Genomic DNA, 25,020 nt, shown 5'->3' on the forward strand with positions numbered 1-25,020 from the left:
TAGTGCTGATTTTCATTTGCATACATTTTCATATATTTTGGTGAAAATAATAGACTGGTGGAGAGCTGGGTTTAGAGGAGTCAGTGTAAAGGGAAGACTAAGGATGCATCGGTTCTGGGGAGTTGAGAATATGCCTCCCCCCCCTCCCATGCACCTTTAAAAAAATAATAAAACATCTTCTTTTATTTTAAAATCTAACCCTGGAAGTTTGCTCGGTAAGTGCTTTTCATTTTCTTTACCTGCTTTCTCTCTTTCTCCCCCTCTTTTCCGGGTTATTTATGCTCTTGTAGGTTTGGGAGCTTATTTTCATTGCTTGGGACTAGAGAGGGTTCACAGAGCAACTGTTTTGAAGGAAGGAAGGGAAAGTGTGCTGGGGGAGAGTAAAAAAACTCAACCCTGCTAAAATATTACATAAAAAGATGGACTCATTCCAAAGCTCCCCACTGTGAGGCATTTCACTTTTTGGGGGGTGGGGGAGGAGAGTGCTATTAATTTTAATTGTTGATTGTGTGTGTGGGGGGGAAGCCCTAGAAAAAATGATTATAAAGCACGCCATATTATACATATTTCTTGCTTTGGGTTTTTTTTCCTAGCGAATCAGAACTGGAGGGGAAGATACCCCCTTTCTGTAGCCAGGGCTGATGTGGTGACCCGTGTGTGCTTGTCTGGGATTGTGGTGGGGGGATTCCTGCTGGGAGCAGGGGGATGGGGGGAGGGCTTGGCAAAGGGAGGGCAGAGAGCCGCAGTGGAAGGAAGCAGGGGAGGAAGAGGAGGCAGGAAGTCAGTGCACCCCTGGTTAATGCCGAGTCTGGGGAGCAGTCTTAGTTGCTGCCTCCCAGCTCGGTAGTGAAAGTCCATCAGAAAAGAGGGTGATCAATCAAAACTAACCAGGACATCCTACACTTTATTCCCAAAGGAAGCGGGACCTTTATTATTGAAAACTAGATTTTACTTTGTTTTCCATTTTGACAGCCAGCTTTGCACCCCCCCCCCTTGCCACTGTCCCTGGGTTTTGTAAAAATCGAGGGGGAACTTACTTGTGAGGTGCAGTTAATTAGATAAATATGGCTGTAGGAAATAGCTAGGCCAAGGCCAAGCCTGTGTGGGCACCTTACCTTAGTGAAATAGGCTGGAGAGGATTGTAAAAGCTTCTTGGTTTTGTTCTTTTTAAAGGAAGCCGCGTCTGGTGCGATGAGGGGGTAGAATCAAATGGCTGGAATTTTATTGCACTTTTGCCTCCGGAACACCTTACAATTTAAAATTTGTAATTTCTTTGGAAACAGTTGATGCCAAATCAGTGAAATGGTTTGTAAGGAGGGAGGAAGAGGTTTCAGTTGGGGAGGGGGGTAAGAATCGCCAGTTTTCCACTCCTTGTTTACGTGCTTGGCAGCATTGCTTTTGACTGGGGTTAACTCTCTGTGCTCCATTGGACCAGATGCCATATAGAGCTGCTCCCTGAAGATCATTTGTTTCCTTGATGGGGAACATTTCTGAGCAGAGCATATTGGTTGCCATAGAGAAAGAAATAAAAGGAAGAACACTAGTCACATTAAGCTATATGTTTGTGCACTGGGCTTTAGATAAAAGGACCTTGGTTCAGCCAAAGAGAAGAAGCCAAACTAGAGATTTCTAGCGCCACTAAAACTAGCTTTATTTTGTTTTGGACTTTTACAGTTGAAACATATAAGCTAATTTTATTGGTTGTTGTTAATTTTATATGACACGGTTTACTGAACAAAATAAACTTTGGAAGTGCTCAGGAGTCGCACTATTGACTTGTCAGCAGGGGGCGCACTGACTCGTCTTAGCAGGTAAAATGTAGCTGTTTGAAAAGCAAATCTGCTCCTCCAAACTTGCCAAAGGAACAAACACCCCTACCTTTCTATGCATATTCACAATGAGGAGTGAATTCATTACATAACACAGGGTTTTAAAAATGAGGACCGTGACCTCTCCGTCTCCCACCCATCCCTGTCTGTGAAATGGCCCTGAAGGAAATACAGTTAAAAAAAAAAAAAAAAAAAAAAAAACAAAACAAAAAACCCACAGAAAAGCCAAAAAAGCATTTGTCCATTTCTCTCAGTGAAGTGTATATAGGACTGGAAAACAGAATTGGGCTGTGAAAGCAAAAACATTTAAAAAATTATCAAGGGCATAGAATAAGTTACTTAAGATGCTACATTTCAGGTTGTATTTTTGGGGAAGCAAGTCAGTCAAGAGAGCAAAAATGCGTTCTAAGGTATTATCTGTTAAATAATAAACGTTCTTCAACTTGATACATGCTTTGACTTCTAAATAAAACTCAAGCTCTTGGAGATTTAGTCAAGGCTTCCAGGAACCCTTTTACTCCATTTGATATTTAATGGCTACTTCAATTCTTGCTAGTTCCTATAGTTGTAGAAGGATTTTGGATTTACCCTGGAAAGCCTCGTTAGGGAAAAGAAAATACAAAATAGCCATTGGTGAGAGGTAACTGTGGACTTGAAACTTTTTAGGACAATATTACTTAACACAGTTGAAGAAAAGTTTTAGTAGAGCACAAGGTTTCTGCCTCAGAGATTTTTAGATACTGCCAATGAAGGTTGGACTTTATTGTGGCAAAGGATGAAAAAGATGTGCGGAAAACTTCCTAAAATAGTGAAGGGCAAATCCTGACCGGTTCTGAGGAATTAGTCAGTTTGTCACTAACAATTTTCCCAAGGAGATTTAGAGACCATGACTAAGGAAGGGAAGCCATGAGTGACTGGAAGTGAGAAGCTGGCTTCCACGGTTCAGTGGTTCAACGCACCTGTGAATGTGTCACAGAGCCTGTTAGGAAGGGGGCACGTTTCGTGAAAGCCCCAATGTCCCTCTGGAAGAAGGGAAAAGACACCTTATTCTTTCAAACTCAACTCGAAGTCAACCAGGTTCCAGCCACCAGAAGTTTTTCCTTGAAACTAACTTGAAAAAGTCAAGGTTTGGATTTATAAATGGCATTTAATTCCAGGAGAGTTGAGAGATTATAGGAATAATATAAGCAAAGCAGATACTCTGAACAACATTTTAATTCATGATTTTCAAACGCGAGCTCTCACATTTGGAGTCAGGAAATGTACTGTCAGATTTGTGCTAATAAAACAAGGTGGAAATTTGAGGAAACTGTGTAATCTGAGTCCAAACATTGCTTTTTCTTCAGCTCTCCGGACTTTTCAGACAAAAGACTTCTGGGGGAGATTCACGTGAACTGGACAAATGCCTCCAAGCTCTAGTTTACTTTGTGCGCCCAGGGTCGCTAAATGCATTTAAAAATTATTAAGGAGAAAGGAAACTTTTTTCTATTTAGCCAGACAGTTTGGGGGAAAAAGCGATAATTGTACATATTTAGAGCGTGGTATTTTTTTGGTTTCAGGAGATCTGTGATTGTAACTATCTTGGCTGCTACTTACTTTCCTTTCTTGCAAAGGTACTTAAAGACACACACATACACACACACACATATGAAAAAGAATGTTCGCTCCTTGTGATATCTATAGTCTTAGGTTACCTAAAGTAAAAGAAACAGAAAATAATAATTCTGGGTAAAGCAACAAGTTAATTTGAGAACTGACATATTATAGAAATCTATAATGATTTGGAGGTGGAAACGATCAAGCTGGGTATGAATTATTTTGCTGGGCAAAACTACAGACTTTTAATTGTTGGGGATGGTGAAATTGCTTTTGCCAAACAAGAGAATGAAGAACATTACCTGGGTCAAACGTACAAAACACAAAATGGGTATTCACTCATTTGCTTCCATTTGAGAATGATAAGGTGCTCTGACACCTTAGCAGAGTAGAAGCACATTTGGCATTATCATTTACAAATTAAAATGTTAAGCATACTCACAACCCACACTGTGTGCCATATACAAAGGAAAGGGCTCTTCAACAGCAGCTTTTGGGTGGAAATGAGTATTTGTCATCTTGGCAGTGGATGAGTTGTTTCTTGGTCTTGCTAAGTTGTTTTTTTTTTTTTTTTTTTGAAGCCTGCTGATACCCCCCCTACCCAGCCCAGTTCTTTGTATCACTTTGATAACTGATTTATCTGATCTATAGGAAAGGAGCCAACACTTAGTTTTTTTCTTTTTTTTTTTTTCTAAGATGGGTTTGGAGGAGCAATTTTAAATGCAGACACTATAAATTCTCACCCTAAATAGTAAGAAGCTTTACTTCTGATGCTCGTAGGACTGCTTTAAACCACAGGCCATTTCAGATTGTGGAATCTAAATGAAAAAGGCACAATAAGTTGGTTATCGAGTGCATGCTTTTAAAACAACCCATTTCCAAGTGTTTGCCCACTCTAGCTGCATGTATGCACCTGACAAGTCTGGTAATGGAAACTACCAATCGCTAGGGAAGCCGTAGCTGACACAACGTGATGGACTATTCTTGCCTTCCCCTCTCACCTCCCACCCCCCCCCCCACTCCCAACACAATGGTCTTCTTCAAATTTAAATTCACAGGGCTAGGTAACATAGAACCCAGCTGATTGACCAGAGTGATGATGATGATTTATTAACCAAAACATGTGGGTATGTACTAGCTAGAAAAATATTCCAAGGTCAACTTGGGGTGTGTGTGTGTGTGTGTGCGTGTGCGCACGCGTGCGCATGCATTTGTGTCTGTGTTTTTAAAAACAAAACCCAGAAATATTAACTCAGCCTTGCCAGAGGGGTGGTTGGATTTTTGGAGCTTGTGGTTCTAACAGAACTGAACTCCTCTCTCCTTTGGGAGCACCCTCTATCCAGACCGTTCCCTATACATTATACAGTGTCTCCTTTCTGCCTTGGAACTGAGTAGTTTTGTGATGGGTAAGAGTCATCGTGGCACATCAAAAAACAATTCTTGCACTTTGGTGTCTCTGTTTTTTATTATTAGATTTTTTGGCATTTGAACTCAGCTATTGTCTGAGGAGCTGGGTGCAGCTTACCAGGCTGAAGGCTGCTCCTTTGGACATTTTCCCCAAATGGTCCTTAATGCAGTGCCTCTTCTGTGAATGTGGAAGTTCCCACTTCATGTCAGTCTCCCTCCTTAGGCCCACCCTGGACCCGTCAGCCACAGGGGGTCTTCCAGAAAGCGTAGCTATTTTGTTCACCTTTCAAATACATTCCCAACTTTAAAATACATTATCAATGCTTATTGATATTTGATACTTCAACCCCTATATGGTTTGCAGCAATATAATTTCAGCCCTATATCTGGTAAAGAGACTTTGACAGTAGAACTAAGTGACCTTGCTCACTGTAGCTTCATGTACTGGGGTTTGTCCCAAGTTAAAAGTGACGTATCCCCTATTTCTTTGAAGGCTCCCCTTCTCTCAGATTTTCTGTAGGGAGCCTGCTTACTCAATAAAGCCCAAGGGGAGGATCCCAGGCTTATAGTGATGCTTGAGAGACGTCAAATCTTAATTTAGCATTATATCAGGGTGCAAAAATCCCCATAAGTCACGGCATGTATTGTCCAAACGGCCTAGGCTGTTCCCTTTATTTTTCGTTCACAACGCAAAAACAAGTAAAACTTGACTTGGACAAACACTGACTATTGAAGTATCCTAAGTTGGAAAACACTACCATTTCCTTGCAGGGGTCTGACAGGCGATTCCTTGCCAGGGTTATAAAGTCCGATTGGAACTTTCCCTAGAAACTAGGTTTGCCTTGGGGGACACCAACACTCAAGGGCTCCATTGCACAGCAGAGAGATCTCGCACCCCCTCCCCACCTCGGCCCCCCATTTGTGGCTGTCAGAAGTGACTTCTCCCGAATAGGTGGCGACTTGTGGGGGCCCCAGGGCTAAGCTCCTCTTCCTTAGACTGCCTTTTATTTTTTTTAGATCACAGTGTGCTTAATAAAATTAAGAGGATCCCATTACTCCCTTTCTCCCTAAGCACTGCCCTGTAAGGTCTTTCAAACTGTCGTTTGGACGCCCACAGCGGCTTTCAGAAGTCAAATTAGCATTGCTTTTCTATGGAAAAGAAAAATGGAAAGAGATTTAAAAAAAAAAAAAAAAGAGGCAAAGGCAAAGGGAGAAGGAGAAGAGGTAAAAGGAGTAAGGTGGAGAAAAAAGCAGGGAGATTGGGGACCGAAAGGGACAAGACAGAGGGAGATAAGGGTGCGGGACAGCGAAGAGGTGAACGCTGAGTCACCCTAACAGGTCATTGGGTACGCAGGAGCAAGAAGGAGCAGCTCAGGAAAAACAGGGTGCAAATCGCTCCCCACCTTTCAGGCCTCCTTCCCGCTCCGCCGCAGGAGCGCAGACTTGGAGCTCGGCGCCGCCCGCCCGCCTTTGTCACGGGCTCGGTGCGCGGCCGCGGGCTCCCGCGGTGGGCTTTGTTCTGGTGGAGCAGGGCAGGACCCCTTCGCACCGCCGCATCCCCGCCCTCCCCGAGCTGGGGACAGTGGGGGTGGGGAGGGGGCGTAAGGGAAGGGGACCAGAGAAGCAGCAGCGGGCGCCTCCGAGCCTGGGATTTCTTTCCTTCGCTCCTTTCCGTAATTGAGCTGTTGTTCTCCCTTCGGGAGGGGGCCAGGGCTGCGCGGGAGGAGGGAGAGCGGGAAAGGGGGCGCCCGTTCTCAACCCGAAGCAAGGGTGAGGTGCAGCTCTCCGTGCCTGCGTCCGCAGATTTGTATGGTATGCATGTATGCATGGGTGGATGGAGACATGCATGTATGCATGAGGAGAACCACTGGATGTGATCCCACATTCTAGGTTTCTAGCCGAGGTTTTGGCAGCTGCAGGGCACCTCAGGTCGGTGCCTGGTTATCTCCTAAGATCTGCTCTCGAGGTGTTTTGGGGCCGCGGGTGGGCGCTGTGGACGCGCCCTGGGTCCGGGGACTGCCCACGGAGAGCGCGCAGATCCCTGTGGCGGAGGCCTGAGGCGGGGGACAAAGAGGCAGACACTGGGAGCAATCAGAGGGCAGGCGCGCACATGCACCCACGCGCGCACCCCACCCAGAGTCCCTCCCCATGAGCCCCCCGCGCCTCGACGCCCAGGGCTTTGCGTCTGGAAAGTTCGCTCCTTGCAGAGCCCGCTCCCTTCTCTCACCATTGCATTTGCAAACGGCGTTTGAACGTGTGTCACCCTCTCCCCAGCCACCCCCAAAGGTGTGGGCAGATTGCAAGAGTTACTGCTCTGTTATTGTTTGTCAAACAGGCCCTTTCTCTTGGGAGAGAGGCGAGGGGCATGTGGCGGATCCCGGGCCAGGATTACATTAATCAAAGCATTATTTCCCCAGAGAAGTGGAGCACAAATGAGAGTAAATCCTAATAAAATTGGATCGCGGAGAAATGGTACGCTTTAAGTAATCTGTACTGCCTGATAAAAATCTCACATTTATAAGGTGTGGGTCTTTAAAAAAAAATTCGCACACCTCTGGCCTTGGCTTGGCTGCTGGGTCCCGATCAGGACGGGGGACAGTTATTATCCAAAGCTCAGCTGAACTTCTGGAATGAGAAAGGGACGTGGACACCCCAGAGTTTGAGGTTTCACAAAGTCAGGTTTACTCCAAAGGCACTTTTGATCCTGGGCGCCCTCGTGGGGTGTGTGCAGAGTCCCCGGGACGGATCAAGCTCCCGCCTCGGTGGCCTGTGAGGACTCGAACTCTGTACCTCTGGGAGCGTGGCCCCTATTCTCCTCCCTTCCAGCGATGCTGCAGGGTGGGCAAGTCCCCGGGGGGGGGGGGAAGTGGGGGCGCAGAGCCCCGCCGAGCGAGAAGGCGGGCACGGCCCGCGAGCTGGGCAGGGGCGGGCGCGGCGCCGGCAGCCGATTCCCGGGTCTCCCGGTTCCCCAGCCCAGGACCCGCTGCATCCGCGCTCGGCCAGGGAAGGGGCGTGCATTTGAGGTGACTGCTGGGGAAGCCAAGGGCGCAGCTCGCGGGCCAGACTTCTGGTACTTTCGGGTCGTCCCAGCCAGGAAGCAAGGCTCGAACTTGATCCGCCTTCGTTCACCGAGTGGTGGGAAACTTTGCGACGCTTTGCGCGGCTGTGCGAGGAGAGAAAAGAAAGGCTCCCCCTCCCAACTCCAGAGTAAGGACTGAGCCAAGCCAAGCCAAGCAGCCAGGTGGCAAACTCCCCCTGCCAGCTCGTGGCTTCCTCCAGCCGCAGAGACCCGAGAGCGGGCTGCGACGCCCCGCGGCCTCTCGTTGGTGACAGCGTGCAATCACTCAGTCCCGCGTCGGGTGAGCCCCGGCCTCAGGACTCCGCCCGACCCTTTCCGCGAGGCGCGGGGGAAACCCGCTTCTGTCCGGGTCCTCCGCCCGGTCCCTCCTCGGCGCGGGGAGGCTGGCTGCTGGTTCCCCCACCACCCTACCTCTCCGGGGCGCCAACGCGCGGCGCCCCCTGCAGGCCAGCGCCGGGAGGAGCCAGCGCGCAGCTAGCGGGGGCCCCCGGGCCGCGTGGGTTCCCCGCGCTACCCACGGCCACGCCCACACGCGCGCGCACACGCGGCGCCACCGCCTCCTTCGAACGCCAGCTCCCCGCGGCGGAGGCGCGGCGGGGCGGGGCGTGAGGAGGGAGCGAGGGCACGCCGGGAGGCGCGGGGAGGGAGGCGGCGGCGACACCCCCCTTCACGGCCTGCTCCCGCCTCCTGTCCGGTCCACGCCGGGCAGCCCCCGCTCGTGCCGGCGGCCGCGCGCCTCGTTGCGGGCGCGCGGGCTCCGGAGCCCCGAGAGCCGCGCGGTGCGCTCGCGGGGGTCAGTGCCGGGCCAGGCCGCCTCACCTCCGGCGAGCGCGCCTCGGAGGGGCTTCCTCCTCAGCAGTCCGGCGAGCGGAGCGGCTTGGAGCGGTGTGCCGGTGCGAGTGTGTGCGTGTGCGAGGGCGTGCGTGTGAGTGCGGTGCGCGCGCAGGGCAGGGCAGGAGGCGGTACGGGATGCTCCAGTGCAAGCGTAACATTCTCAGCCTTGAGATCTAAATCTGCAAGCCTGGAGTTCACCCACAACCCCCCCCTTCCCAACACACACCCCATCTCTGCACGTGCGTCTCCTTCTTTTGCCTTCGTCCCGTCTGATTCCCAAAGAGATCCCTCTTGTGGTCCGGGGATATTCATGGACGCCCCGACTCACGTGAGCGAGGGTAAGACTGAAAGGGACAATGTTCGCTGAGAAATGCCACCGAGAGCGTTTCCATCATCCAGCCTGCTCTGAAGACTGGATTTCACTCACCGGGAAGCCACGGTTCAGGGGCTTGTGTATCTGCTTCCTCTCTGTCTTGGTCTTAAAAACTGCTTGGAGGTTGTTTTTATTTTTGGACGCTTAGGGAGGAGGTAGCAATCAATTGAAAATCACATGCTGGCTGTGTCTTTAGCTGACTAGTTGTGCTCCTGTTATGTGCCACTGTCCTCAGTCCCTTTCCAGTTTACTGGCTCCTTTCCAGTGATGGGCAATTTTGGGGGGAACTGAAGACACCCACACCTTTTCAGTTCTGAAATAATGACTCCCCTTTCCTCCAGTCTGTGATTTCCATAATTTCATACAAAACAGGGCTGTCAGTTATCTCTCATTAGAGAAGAGAAAAGCAGGCTAGCAGAAGAAAACTTGGGCCAGATGCAATCCCTCCTCCTTAAAACATTAACCAGTCCCATCCAGATTGTTCAACTCTCAAAGGGAAGACAGGGCAGAGAGAATGCAGAAAAAGGCTAAATATTCTCTCCATTACTGAGAATATGAACCCAAACTGTATTTTAATAGCATGAGATTCAGAGGAGAAACTTTATAAATACTTTTAATTGTCCTCTTTTTGGCCTCATGTTTGCATCTGAGGATTTTCAGTAATTTGGAGATACCAATGGCACATATATATTTTTTTATTTCTTGGATTTATTAATATTAGGTGTTTTTCCTATTCACCACAATTCTTTATAAGACCTCCTGTCCTGGAGAAAGGCTGTAAGTGAAATTTACAGATGCTCACCTCAAGAGACCTAAGCAGCTAGTATCTTGATAGAATTTCAGTTATTCCTTTTCACGGGTTAATTTATAGACGGCTAAATTTTAATAATGAACGTTAATGGTGAGATGTTAATGTTTAACGAGATGAGTTTTTGTTTTTGGAAAATCAGAATTTAGCTTTTCTTTGAATTATTTATCAAGCTGTTTGCCCATAGGCTTTCCTAAGAGAAGGGGAAAGTGCAGGGGAGGGTATCACTAATTTATTTAAAGCTTATGTTGACATACGATTATACAACTAGCCTTTTGGAAAACAGTAAATATCTAAACCATGTCTATAAACACCCACCTTTGGGACTGTGAAAAAAAGGAGAAGCTAATTACTTCCATAGAAAACAGCACTCAGTTAACAGTTAACTAAAATATTGTTTGGCAATCCTTAGAAGCTCCTCCTCCTCCTTCAGTATAGTACCCTTTGGTAATATACACATATTTATACATGATGTAAATATACATATGCACATGGGTAGATGTTTATGTACATAACATAACAACATATATACATACCCCAACTGAATGCATTTGCATATAACATGTCCATGTGTAATATAGCAAACTTCTACGATTAACAATACATTCTACAACAGATAGTCTTAAAATAGCTGGGAGAGTGAGTAAATCGTATTCCTATTGAAAAAACGTTCAAAATTTATTTTTAAATCTGAATTGAGCTAACTGTAGATGACCCCACAGAAATCAGTAAATAATACATGCATAGTATTAATATTTTAAGCACACCCCATTTAAAAGTACTACGAACTTAAAATAACGTGTTTTATGTAGAATAAAAAGGCATCATACTTTAGAATGCATATTTAAAATAGAAATAGTCTATCTAAATTCAGGTATTTTTTTCCCCCCTGCAAATTAAATACTGTTGCTTTAGAACAAAAATTAAATTCTGGATGCAATGAAAAAGAGCATTAGTTTTATTTTCCATTCTACTGTAAAGAAAACATTTTTAAGTATTTTAATTTTATGAGCCTTTATATCATCAAAAGACTTTCCGTAGTCTAGTGATAATTCAGAGCGTAAACAGGAAATTTGAAGCATATATTTATACTTGAAATGATTTGTGTAACATGGGATGACATGTTACCTATTTGCTTCTTGTTAGATAATATTCTGAATCTTGGCATTTTCAAAGGTTTTTTTTTTTTTTCTTAAAATAAGAATTACAGTTAAAATGAATACATTGGCAAGAATCCAAATACACTTTTGTGCCTTGTGCCGAGCAAATGTAAAGAAATGTTATATCTGAATGTTATGCTTTAAAAGCTATTTGTCCTAGTTAATAAAGAAATCAAAATGATAAAGTTTTAAAACTTTCTTGAAGACCATGATAGGAAGAGCTTTCTCACATAAGCTTTCTCACATAATGAGAGTTGCTTTTACTGATACCATAAAATATTATTTTGGTTTTTCTATGTTTATTTAAATGTATATTTCTTTCCTGAAAAACATATTTATGGTGCTGTTCCCTCATGTAATTTGTCACTTATTTATTTCAGAGAGAGTATTTCAAAGACTAATATCTCCTCAGTGGTATCTAAGTATTAGCGGTGAGCTTGTGTAAACAAAAATCAGTTTAGTAAGCTGCTTTTCCAGGTTTGTTTCTTAGTCTTTTTATTAAAAAGTTTGAAGTCAAAATGATGAAAATACCACAAGTGAAAATTTTTAAAAAGGAATATTGCTTGGAAAGAGGCAAAAAACATCTTACTCTAGATGGGGTTTTGAAATCAACTGCAAAAATAAGTTAGTCTTTTATTTTAGAAAGTTTTCTGTGTGATGGTGTGGCGTGATATGAGTAGACACAGGCTACGTAACTATTTTAAAATGCGCAACATTCATTCAAAAATTTGGACCAAGAGTCATTCACTACCAAAATGTAAAAGAATCTTTTCTGTCGATTTAATTAATGAAGTGGGTAAAGGACTATTTTAGTAGGCTCAAGTTACACATATAGAAAGATTTGTCAGAATAACTACTTTGGCATTCTGGGGCCTAACAGCAGACAGAACTATAATATAGCAAATAAAACACCCCAGACTGTAGGCATCCAAGATTCAATTTTATTAAAAAATTTGGCAGTTAAAGAAAAGAAAGAAAAATGCTTATTAAATCAGGGCAACTATAAAATGTTGACAGATCTCAAGTTTCATATCCAACGAGGCTCTTAGGAAACAGCTAGGATGTTGGTGGACTACAAGTTATTCTGTCAAACCATTTTTCCTAGCGAATTACCTTTTCAGTCCCCTCGAATTTAAACTCCCAACTTCATAGACTAATCATTTCCTCTTTCCCTCCCCCCCTTTCCTTCTCTCTTTCTCCTTCCCAAGCCTGTAAGCATTTGGGTGAAGCTAATGCAGTAAAGGTTCAGAGAGACACCCGAGAGGGATTTCAGGTAGTCAGCCTCAATGTTTAGACACTTACCAATGACACACATCGAGGGGAGATGTATCTGTACTCTCTCAAAACATTTATTATTTTTTTTCCTCATCCAACTACCAGCGTCTTTTAAAGAGAGAACCAGGCGAGGTCTACCGAAGGCAAAATAAATCAGAGAGTTGAATTAATTATCTGGAGAATTCAGGCTGCTCTCCCTTCTGCCTTAGCTATTAAGAAAAAAAAGAGAGAAGACATAGTGAAATTTCAACAATCTAGATTGGCTATCTGTAGTGATTAAATTTGTAAGATCACAGCTAATTCTGTGAGATACTGCTTGATTCTTCATTCTACCAATGTAATGAGAGATGGAACACACACCTGAATGGATCTCCGGATGAGATATTTACCAGATTCAAATAAAAAGTGTTGAGAGGCCTGACTTGCCAGGTTTGGCTGAGTGCGTTGATTGGATAATTGTTCACCTTTCTACTTAGCCGCACGAAAGGAGACACATACACATATTATAAAATATTTTAAATTAATGTTAAATAGTCCAACTGGGATCACTAAAGTTATTTACATCTAGCAATGGATTAAAATGTTAGCATTATATATGTAATGAACTAGAATTTTAGTCTCCTCGTCTGCTCTCACTTGGAAACATTTGCTGAACACATTTTCAAGGATCTTGTAGGGAGGGCAATTTTCTCAGTGTAATTTGAAAGGTGGTCTCCTTTTACTTTCTTACTTTACTTTTTCGGGGGGAGATGGGGGACAAAAAATCGAGAAAATATGAGAGGGCAATGTTATGTATTGTAGGTGGTAATTAGGCCCACAGACTATTTTAAAGTAGTTGGTAGAGTAGGCTAAGATTGAGCATGATTTGGGCTTAATCTAAAGAACATGAATAAACTCTAATTACTGGTAATTTTTAAAAAAGATACCTAGTTGCAAATATGATTTTAAAAATAGCATCTAAGAATCTCTATTAATAAGCTTTGCTTTCTCAAAAATTTCTGGAAAATTGTCACTATATTTTGCATTCATGTAATTAAACATGCTTAAGTATTGTTCTAACACATAAAGCATGAATACTCCATGAACAAATAAAAATGTAGGCTAGATAAAAATAAAATATTGCTGATTTCGTATTTGCTATAACTTCAGGAGGGAGTGGCCAGGTAAAAATTAGGGGCTAGTAATGCTTTATATTTATTCATAAAGTTTTATTACCCTGACCAAAATGATATTCTCTGGATTACTCCTAGAAAATTGAGATCATCTTTTGAAATTTTTAATGATTCCTATTTCTAGATGCACATAAAGATAGGGAAATACTTAATAGCTTTCATGTTTGCTTGCACGGAAATTAAACATACAGAAAGATTTAGCGAGTAAATGAATGATGCTTAATAGCTGGGCAGTTAGACCTAAGATTGTACTTTTGTTGTTTACAGCTATTAGTCATCCTACCCTATTTTGTTCCCTTGAGCCTCAAGAACTTATATAATGTGAAATTATTACAGAATCACTAATTATTCCTCACCTCAGACCCTTTTCAATGAAGTGAGGCTATCCACTAAAGATTTATGGCCAAACAGGATGATGAACTTATTATTAGGGAGCTCTCCTGTCATAAGAATTTGCAAGATTTTTTGGAAATAATACCTATAGGGACATTTATTTTGCTTCTTTCCTTTCTCATTTAAGAGTTAGGGCCCAATGCTCCATGTTGGCCGTTGATCACGGTGGAGGCTGTTGCGAGGTAGGCATGTAATTTCTTTATCTTTCACCTGCAAATTACACACATTATTTTGCAGCTCAAAATAAGCATTCCCAATGAGTTGCATTCAGTAAATGTCTTTCACGGCATTAGTACAGAACTGAGGTACAAAAGAATATTAATCTAATACATTCCAAAATTCAAATACTTGTGATTAATAAGCATTATTATCTATAAATAAGGCCCTAATGATACTTTGGCAGTGTTGTAAACACAAGAATCAGAGGCAATTATTGTCATTATTGTTCAGCAAGTACTTGCCATGAATACCAAATGGGTTTTACTGTCCAGCTACTTGGCAAAGAAAGGTTCCTATAAAGAAACAGATGTTGGCCAATCAGGACTGGCTACTATTAACAGCCCTTAGCCCAAAATGCAGAGTCTTTAAATAAAGAAAAAAAACCTCAAGACATCAAAACGGTTTTGTCGTGATTTTTTAAAAAATGCCCTTTTATAATAAATATAAAAGCATCTTGAAAACAATGCTGTTTTCCAATACTGACTTTGGTGAATTGGATGCGTTAGCAACCATTATGCTAGCCGGAAGTAAAGGTCTCATTTGTGAGGCTCTAGACCCAGTGGGATGAGGTGCCCTTGAAGAAAAATCAGTGGACAACAAAAAATAAATTGCAACAACATGAATAACCCTTCAAAGAGCACAGGCATGGCAATGTTTCTCTTTTCCCCTTCCTCAGGTTACACAGAGCTCATTCCCTCACTCTTCTCTGTTAAACAGGACCAGCACACCAGGCCTAGCTCCAACACGTGTGTGTGTGTGTGTGTGTGTGTGTTGGGCGGGGGTGGGGGGCTGCTGCAGTATGAGTTAAGCAAATTCCTCACGCTCACAGAGGAGTCCACACAGGCCCCTTGCCATACATTTTCACTCTGCACTCTGGGTCCTACAAGCCAATGCAGGACCAGCTTTGGCTGTGCCAAGGAGCTGATTTTAGCTTGCAGTCTTACTAAATTCAATGGCACTGGGTAACAGCAAGATTAGTTTTTGTGGAGGAACAAACAAACAAACAAAAGTTCTATATACATTTTGTATATAGGGATAGATGCATTAAGCATTGAATATAGATTTATTGTCTATTTTAAAGTTTACCTGGGCCAAGCCTTACGCTTTAAAGATGTTATAGGTCTGTACGGTGGGGATTGAGAAAGGATTCAGTTGGTTCCCCATGGCACTGGAGAAACTTACAGAAGAGTGGGGTGGCTGTGGGGTAGGTGATGTTTCGAAGAAGCAACATGTTTTTCAACCATTGTCACTGGCTTTCAGTTTTAGTGTGAGCATGTTGTTTGTGGAAAATGCACGATGGGATGGGACACTAGTGCACTGGAGGTGAGTGAGGGTGTTTTGTACGGACTCTCCTCTCCCCCAAGCCCCCAAAAGACACCTCTTTATCAGCACTTCCAGTTTGATGGGATTTTTCCCTTCTTGCCCTCAGGAAACTGAAACAAGGGATTCCATTGTCCTCGCAATAAACTGGATGGGGAACCAGGGAGAGTGTCAACCTATGAGATTTTCCTCTGGCTCCTACTGAGAATGTTCTTGCTGCCCTTAGCCCTTAGCCTGGACTTTTGTTATGGGAGGAAGGTCGCCATGCTCCGGGATGCAGGTGGCTGGACTCCAAAGCCGTTATTGACAAGAGGTCCTCTCTTCTATTTTCAGTTCCTCTAAATGGGCTGGAGGGAGAATGGTCCACCAGAATTCAGCAGCCTGTGCTCACTCTCTGAGCGAGCAGCAATAATAATAATGACCCAATTTTACTAAGGACTTAACCTGCGCCTAATGTGCATTGTCCTACTTAAGCCTCTAAGTGCCTGTTGTATTCCGATTTGACAGAGGAGCTGAGGGAGACATCTAAGGGGCCTAAATCACCTGTCCAAGGTCACGTGCTGGTGGTACCCCGTTTTGGTCCTGTCTCTTAGAGACAGTGTGTTTCTACCAGCAGTGCTTTACTGCTGTCCAAATTCTGGGGGACCCTGCTGCTATCTCCCCTTCTTGGAGTTCCCCAGATGTCCCCACTGGCAAAGCAGTCCTGTGACATTTGTGAGTGCAGCTGACACCCCCCCGCCCCCCCAGCCACAGGCTCATATCAAAACAAGGCTGGTCAAGGCTCTTAAGGCCACCTAACACAGCATGGCCAAACTCAGCCGCATCTCCCAGCCCTGTGTGGTATGGGAACAGAATAAGGCTCAGCCTATTAACCTGGAATGATTATCACAATTTGGTTTGGATGGCCCACTTCCACTGAAGTATAGCAAGTTATGATGAGGGTCTCAGAAAGTGCATGTGTGTCTATCTATAAATTCCTGCGCTGGATATACATAGAGCGATGTGTCAGTTTCTCTGTGTATGAACACCCTGGGGAAGAAAATAACCCGCTGATGGGAGGCACCGTACCCATACACGAAGTTGACTATGACTCTGGAGATCGTCTCTGCTCCCAAGCTGATGGAGGAGCCCACCGGGCTGTTTTGGCTGGTCTGTTCCGCACTGTGCACAGCTCACGGACACCTTCGCAGGGAGTGAGTGGATGCCTCGAAGCCACAGGCAGAACCCCCGTCTTAAGCCTCCTCACTGGTCTTGGCATCATTTGGGAGACAGTGGAGCTGTTTCAGACGAGCCTGGGCTAAATCAGGGGGGCTGGACTCTGTGCCCCCTTTCCCGCCCCCACAAGGGAGTGCTGTGACTCTGGGCATTATTCCTCATTACACTGACCAGGGGGCAGAGTGTGCAAATGCTGGTTCCTGGCGGGAGGGAAATGCGTGCTTTTGCCTGGGGTCTAAGAAGAAGTACAGTCCGTGGAACTTTGAGCAACACCCGCGCTCTACTCACAGCGACAGTGATATAAAGGTTGAAAAAAACCCTCAATAATGATTTCGTCCTAAATGAAATCTTCATTGCTACCACTGGCCCCCAAAGGGCAAAATGTTATCTGTAAAGGTTAGAGTGAAAAGGTTACTTGGCTTTTGGAAAATGACTTTCACCAATTAATTAATTAGCTATTAATTAGTTAATATTCTGCCTCATTCCAAGAGAGAATTTGACGCAATTTATAAAAATACATGACAGGCAGAAACTAAGGTTGGAAAAATGAGCCAGGGGAAAGGCAGCATAAACTAATGTGTACCCTCAAATTCTGTGCTCTGCTTAGAGATGCTAGAAAGTCACATAAAATGACACGAGATAGCATTTGCTTTCTCCATAGCAAAAAAATAGAAAAAAAAGCTATCAATCTGTGTTAACTTTTATTTGAAAAGACACTGCTTTCAAGATGAACTATCCATTGCATATGACTAGAATATATTTCCTAAACATCTTTGCTATATTTAACCTCAAAGACGGTGTTCTAAGAGAAATTTACTACGATCGCTTTTGTATTCAAAACAGAAAAGAGAATCTTGAGTCCATTCAAAATTTATATTGGAGAAATAGCATTATGATACTCTTTGGCAACTTCTAATGTTAGCAATTGGCATTTTACTTCCTATATTTACTTCCCATAAGATAATTTGACAGTTTGCAAAATATAGATCATGTCTGCTTCTTCCCAGTGAGTCCCAGGAAATCAGTGAATGATATATGTTTTTACTGTTTCTTCTGTTTTTGTTTTTGTTTTTTTTTGTTGTTGTTGTTTGTTTGTTTTGGTAGTCAAGAGGCAGATAGTAGAAAGAGCTCAGTGAAGCTCCTTAGATTTAGGGGTATCTCAATTCATGCACTAAGCCACAACTAGTTTAGTGATTTGGTTGTCTCATGTAACTCTTTTGCTCTCTGATTTCTCATCTGTTAAACCAGGGTAAGGGATTTAGTTGGTCTTTAGCTGCCTTTTCTAGTCATAAAATTCTGTTGTTTTGAATTTTCTGTCATCTAGAGAATCCATTAATGTAAGCATGATTTTTAAATATCTAGTTATATTTCAACTGCTATAGAACTTGCATGTAAAGAAGAATACAGGGCATTCTATTATGTGGGGTAAATCAATAAAATGAAAATGTATCCATTGACAACGTTTGTATTTTCACCTATTACAGAGCTGTGCCATCTCTTTGAATACAATACACTTTTATGCCCCATTAAAGCATGCTTGACATAGCTTTCAACTACTTGCAAATGCTGAGGAGTTGAAAAACATAACATTTACAAAAGATACATCTGGTGCATATTTATATGACTTGGAATAAGGAATCATTTAAATACTGCTGAGCCATCTCCATATTAGGAGAAAAGATATTCCATGTCCATATGTGAAATCGGTAGTAAAATACATGTAGGTTTAAATTTCTCTTATGCATTTTTTTTTACTTGACACATGTTAAAAATATGGAAATATTGATTAGGGCTTAATTCATCTATTTGAGCTGCTGCGATTGCTTTTCCCTTGAATTTATAGATCACATCATTAAGTCTAGTTTATATTCTAGAGGAGATGAGTTTTGAAAGGGGTTAAAAGTAGCACTTTCTACTTAGAAAAGTTGCTTCTTCAGGTGCAGGAATTGTTAATCTGGGGATCACGGACAAGTTCAACATCCAGAGATAAGCTTCAGGGCTCTCTGAACCTCCTGGATTTAAACGCAAACATTTGTGTGTGTATATCTGCATATGTTTTTTTTTTTTTTTTTTTCCTGGTAAAAGCCTAACTCACAATAGTGTCTTAAAGAGGTTTATGATCCTGGTATAGTGGAAAGACTTGATATCCTAAGAAATACTTGGGGTTACCTCTTACTAGTTGTTTAACCTACCTTCCGTGGCCACCTGTCTTCTGCAGGTCTTATCTGTAAAATAAAAGGGTTGCACTAGATAATTTCTGATGCTCTTTTCAGCACCTGTATTCTGTAGTTCTAAGTGGGAGACTTACCTCCATCTACCTAAATACTTAAGTTCTAATGCCATCAGAATTTGTTCTACTCCGTGCATTTATTTTTAGGTTGTTACTGTGGAGTTTCTGGGTGGAGTAAAGGTGAGTTATGCTGAGCAGTATGCGGGGCTGCATACATATCAAGTTGGGAAAAAAGAACACCTAAATTGTACAGCTTTTCTAGAATGCCATGTGGTACAGCATATGAAATATAACTTGTACCCTCCAGCTCACACACACTTTAATTAATGTTATGGGCTGTGCTTTAAACGGAGAGAAGTGAGAAAACCAAGGTTAAGGACGCTCTGTTCTTTACTATGTAGAAGGAAAAAAGAGACAGCTATGTAAATTAAGGATTTCGTATCTCCTTGTCAATTTCTTATCTGTTGTCAGTTCGAATGATTTCTGAATCAGAAGAATGCTGAAGATCTGTTTTCCCATCAATTTTGAGCCTAAGGAATTTGGAGCTGGAGTTCTGAGCCAGGAAACAGTCCTGTTTTGAATTCAGAGGCCCTACTGCTGAGCAAAGATGCCAGGCTGATGATAAATTCCAAAAGGTTCAGCTTGATATTTCAACCCCAGAGGTCAGAGAGGATTCTTGGAGTGGGCAAAGGGAGTAGCAGGGAATCTGCAGTTGCAGCACTTGGGAGAAGCGCAGCTCAGGCAGACTTGGGTGACATGGCCCACTAGGAGAGACCCACCTTTCCTAAGTGGAATACTGCAGTGGGCACTGCCGGCCTCAGGCTAGAAGGCGTCTCTACATTTTTATATATTTGACTTGGTGTATCTCCAACATCTAGAAGGCTTTCTAAATTTCTCACTTTACAGTTAGTTATTATGATGTTTCACAGGCCAAACCTCCAAAGCTGATGTGATCTATTGTGCAAAATTTCTTAATTTGAGAGGTATTGATTGGGCAGATTCTCCCACGTTATTATTTTTTTGAGCCCGTAAGATCAATCATATCAGTGTGGCCGCTGTGTGTGCGGACTAACTCCACAGGCACACCACAAACCAGATTCCAACCTCGGAGGCAAGCGCTGACTCCCACCTTTCTATCCTTGTCTCTTTCCCCAGATATTTTTCTCTATTGCAGATCTATTAAAACTCTTTCAGTATAGCAAGAAGCGATAACTTTTTCTGAGTTCAAAGCCCCATGGAGACTCTTTTTCAGGGAGGATGGCTTGAAAGTGTCCTGTAGAACCAAGACGGCTGCAGTCATGAACTTCATATGAAGTCCGATTTAGCTCATATGCATTATGATGTATCCTGATGACACTAGGAAACCAGAGATTTATTTATTATTAATTCGTATATCAAATGGTTGACAGAACTTTTCACGACCAATTGAAACGACAAAAAAAGACACGATTAAGGATTGAAATATCACAGACCAAATTTCGACGGGGAAGGAAACAAAAAAATTTTTTTTTTTTCTAAAGGACCATAACTCTAAAGCTCCAAAGCATTGTCAAAACCAGAAATACATCCTGCCCTGAATGTTTCCTTAAGCAATTAAGTTATTTATCTGTCTCATGGTTATTTACCTTGGTGGAAAGATGCGTTGACTCACCTGAGTACCAAGCAACCCCAGGAGGTGGGAGGGAGGTCAGAGTAAATTTGGCTAATGATATTGTGTTTTCGTCTTTGGAAGGAAGGGAAATAAAAGGCTGATGCTTAGTACTGATGCCATTGCGTCTCCACTGCAGAGATCTGAATGACTGAAGCTGTCCTGACCGAGAGCTCTGTGTTCTGTCCTCTCTGCTTTTCCCGAGTCCTGTCCCCCAGCCTGGTGCAGCAACTCCGTGGTTTGGTAAATGACACTTGAGCTTTCTACTCGGAATATTCTCCCGGGAGCCTTTTTGAGCATATCGGTAAAGCAAACCACAGTAAAATTGAATGACATGCCATTGATGACGTTAGCTGGTTTAGGTTTAACTGTAATTCATTCAGTCAATAATATATCTGTTTATTTTGTGTGCATAGACACAGAGTAAATCGTATTTTACTTCAGTGTCATAAGGACCTCGGGAGATGAAGTGTGTCCAAAGCACCTTAGGAAAAGCTGCCTTCCAGGTCAAAAGTATCCTTCCCTTCACAGTGACTCTGTTGCTGTGCAGCAGGAGGTCATAAGACATCCCATGAAATGGAAGGTGACAGAGAAACAAACAAAAAAAGATCTCTGGCACTCTTTTGCCGTGGACTTTTTAAAGTCCCTTTCCTGAGGTCCTGGTATTCCTACTGTAATTAACATACATTGTTTTGATTCAGAAACACCATTGGTTTATCACGATTTTTTTTCCAGTTGGATAGTATTATTCAGGGGGGATGTAATTCCATCTTGGAGAGGTGATGATTTGCAGAGGTGAGAACTGAAATCTTTCAACTTGGGTTTCTTAGGCTGGTGTCCACCTAGAGAATATTTTCTTATGTCTCTTGAACTTCTGTATTCATTTCATTAATTAATTAATTTAAGTGAATCACTGGGCAGTTTTTTTCTTACCCCCCCCCCCAGTTTTATTGAGAAATAATTGACACGCATCCCTGTCTAAGTTTAAGGCATATAGCATGATGGTTTGATTTACGTATATTGGAAAATGATTACCACAGTATCTTCAGCCAACATCCATCTTCTCATATAGATACAATAAAAAGAAAAGAAAGAAGAAAAAAGGAAAAGACTATGTTTTTTTTCGCTTTGTGCTGAGAACTCTTAGGATTTACTCTCTTAACTTTCTTATATGTCATACAGCTGTGTTAGCTTTAGTCATCTTGTTGTGCATTGCATCCCTAGTACATATTTATATTATAACTGGAAGTTTGTGCCTTTTGACCACCTCATCCAATACCCACCCCCCACCCCCCATGCCAGCCTCGGGTAACCACAAGTCTGATCTCTTTTTCTATGAGGGCTTTTTTTTTTTCCTTTTTAGATTCCACATGTAAAGGAGATTGTAGAGTATTTGTCTTTCTCTGTCTGACTTCCTTCGCTTAGTATAACGCCCTCAGGGTCCATCCATGTTGTCACAAGTGGTAGGATTTCCTCGATTTTTTTTTTTATGGCTAAATAATATTCCATTGTGTATATATCACAGAATTTCTTTATACATTCATCCATTGACAGGCACAGGATGTTTCCATGTCTTGACTTTGGTAAATAACGGTGCTATGAACATGGATGGGGGTGCAGATATCTTTTCGAGTTAGTGTTTTTGTTTCCTTTGGATATATTCTCAGAAGTAGAATTGTTGGATCATATGGTAGTTCTGTTTTTAATTTTTTGAGGATGCTCCATACTGTTTTCCATAGTGGCTGCACCAATTTACAATCATACCAGCAGTGTGCAGAGGTTCCCTTTTCTCCACAGCAATGCTAGCATTTGTTATCTTTTGTCATTTAGATGATGGCCATTCTAATGAGCATGAGGTGATATCTCCTTGTGGTTTTAATTTGCATCTCCCTAATGACTAGTGATATTGAGCATTTTTTATGTATTTGTTGGCCTTTTATATATTTTCTTTGGAGAAATGTCTGGTCAGATCCTTTGCACATTTAAAAAAATGGGTTGTTTTTTGTTTTTGCTATTGAGTTGTATGAGTTCTTTATATACTGTGGCTATTAACCCTTTATCAAATATATGGTTTGTCAATATTTTTCCCATTCTGTAGGTTGTCCTTTCACTTTGTTATGGTTTCTTTTGCCGTGCAGAAGCTTTTTAGTTTGATGTAGTCCCACTTGTTTATTTTTTATTTTGTTGCTTGTGCTTTTGGTGTCATATGCAAAAAACCATTACCAGACCCATGTCAAGGAGCTTTGTTTTCTTTTAGGAATTTCATGGTTTCAGGTCTTACATTTATGTTTTTAACTCATTTTGAGTAAATTTTCGTGGGTAGCATAAAACATGGATCCAGTTTCAGTACTTGTGAATATCCACTTTCTCTGGCACCATTTACTGAAGAGACTGTCTTTTTCCATGATTATTCTTGGCTCTCTTGTGAAATTTTAGTTGACTGTATATGCATGGGTTTATTTCTGGGCTCTCGATTCTGTTCTGTTGTTCTATTTGTTTGTTTTTATGACAGTACCATACTGTTTTGATGACTATAGCTCTATAGTATAGCTTGAAATTAAGGAGTGTTATGCCTCCTGCGTTGTTCTTTCTCAAAATTTTTTTTTTTTTTTTTTTTTGTATCTGGGATCTTTCATGGTTCCATATAAATTTTAAGAGTGTTTTTTCTACTTCTGTAAAAAATGTCATTGGAAACTTGATAGAGATTGCATTGTATCTATAGCTGGCTTTTGGTAGTATTGACATTTTAACAATATTAATTCTTCCAATCCATGAACACAAGATAACTTTTTATTTATTTGTGTCTTTGATTTCTTTCATCAATGTCTAACATTTTCAGAGTAGAGATATTTCACCTACTCAGTTAAATTTACTCCCAAGTATTTTATTGTTTTCAATGTTATTGTAAATGGGATTGATTTCTTTATTTCTCTTTCAGAAAATTCATTGTCAGTGTATAGAAATGCTACAGAATTTTGTATGTTAATTTTATATCCTGCAACTTTACTGAATTCATTGATTAGATCTGACAGTTTTTTGAGGGACTCTTTAGGATTTTCTGTATATAAAATTATGTCATCTGTAAATATAGACAGTTTTACTTCTTCCTTTCCAATTCTGATACCTTTTATTTATTTTTCTTGCCTAAGTGCTCTAGGAACTTGAACAGGAGTAGAGGGAATGGGCACTCTTGTATTGTTTCTCATCTTAGAGGAAAAGCTTTCAATATTTCACAATTGAGTATGATGTTAGCTGTGGGCTTGTCATATATGGCCTTTAGTATATTGAGAGATGTTTCTTTTATACCTAATTTGTTAAGAGTTTTTATCATGAATGGATGTTGAATTTTGTCAAATGCTTTTTTTGTGTCTCTTCAGATGATCATATGATTCTTTTCTTTCATTGTATTGATGTGATGGATTGCATTAATTGATTTGTGTATGTTGAACCATTCTTGTATCCTAGAGATAAATCCTACCTGATCATGGTGGAGGTGCTGCTGAATTCTGTTTCCTAGTATTTTATTGAGAATTTTGCATTTATGTCCATCAAGAATATTGGCCTGCAATTTTCTTTTGTAGTAGTGTCCTTTTCTGGTTTTGGAATCACACTGGCACTCATAAAATGAGTTTGGGAATGTTCCCTCCTTTTTGATTATTTTGGAAAAGACTGAGAAATATTGGTGCCTCAAAAATTGATTTTTGTAATTGGTCTATTCAGATTTCCTATTTCTCCTGATTCAGTCTTGGTAAATTGTATGTTTCTAAGACTTTTCCCATTTCTTCTAGGTTGTTTAGTTTGTTGGCATATAGTTGTTCATAGCAGCCTCTTGTGATCCTTTGAATTTCTGTGCTATCATTTTGTAATGTCTCATTTTTCATTTATGATTTTGTTGATTTGGTTCTTTTCTCTCTTCTTCTTGGTTAGTCTAGCTAAGGACTTGCCAATTTTGTTTAACTTTTCAAAGAACAGAGTCTTAGTTTGGTTAATCTTTTTTTTTTTTTTTTTAATTTTATTATGTTATGTTAGTCACCATGGTTAATCTTTTCTATTGTTTTTCTGTTCTCTGTTTTATTTATTTCTGCTATAATCTTTATTATTTCCTGTCTTTTGCTAACTTCGGGCTCAGTTTTTTTTTCTTTTTCTAGTTCCTTAAGGCATAGAGTTAAGTTATTTATTTTGGGGATCTTTCTTGCTTCTTAATATAGGTGTTTATTGTTACGAACTTTCCTTTTAGAACTGCTTTTGCTGCATCCCACAAGTTCTGATATGTTGTGCTTCTATTTTCATTTGCCTCAAGAAACTTTTTTATTTCCCCTTTAGGTCTTTTTTGATTCATTGGTTATCAGGAGAGTGTTGTTTAGTGTCCCTGTGTTCATGAATTTTCTAGTTCTCCTCTTGTTCTTGGTTTCTAGTTTTACGCCATTGTGGTCAGAGGAGGTACTTCATATGATTTCCATCT

At 41.7% G+C, this 25,020-nt stretch overlaps 1 long non-coding RNA gene across 12 annotated transcripts in view; it reads left to right on the top strand.

Annotated features, from left to right (window-relative positions):
- Positions 1 to 25,020, top strand: part of LOC118538545 (uncharacterized) — a 109,042-nt gene that overhangs the window by 1,063 nt on the left and 82,959 nt on the right. For 9 of the 12 annotated variants that reach the window (XR_013441897.1, XR_013441900.1, XR_013441899.1 and 6 more), the window contains exon 1: positions 80 to 215. The exons of 2 other annotated variants lie outside the window; for them this stretch is intronic. This is a non-coding gene — a long non-coding RNA (uncharacterized LOC118538545). Of the gene's footprint in view, positions 1 to 79; positions 216 to 8,669; positions 8,805 to 25,020 lie in introns of those variants that run through there. One more of the 12 variants, XR_013441902.1, reaches the window with a different exon arrangement.

This window comes from Halichoerus grypus, chromosome 10 (assembly GCF_964656455.1).
Source record: "Halichoerus grypus chromosome 10, mHalGry1.hap1.1, whole genome shotgun sequence".
NCBI classification, from domain to species: domain Eukaryota; kingdom Metazoa; phylum Chordata; class Mammalia; order Carnivora; family Phocidae; genus Halichoerus; species Halichoerus grypus.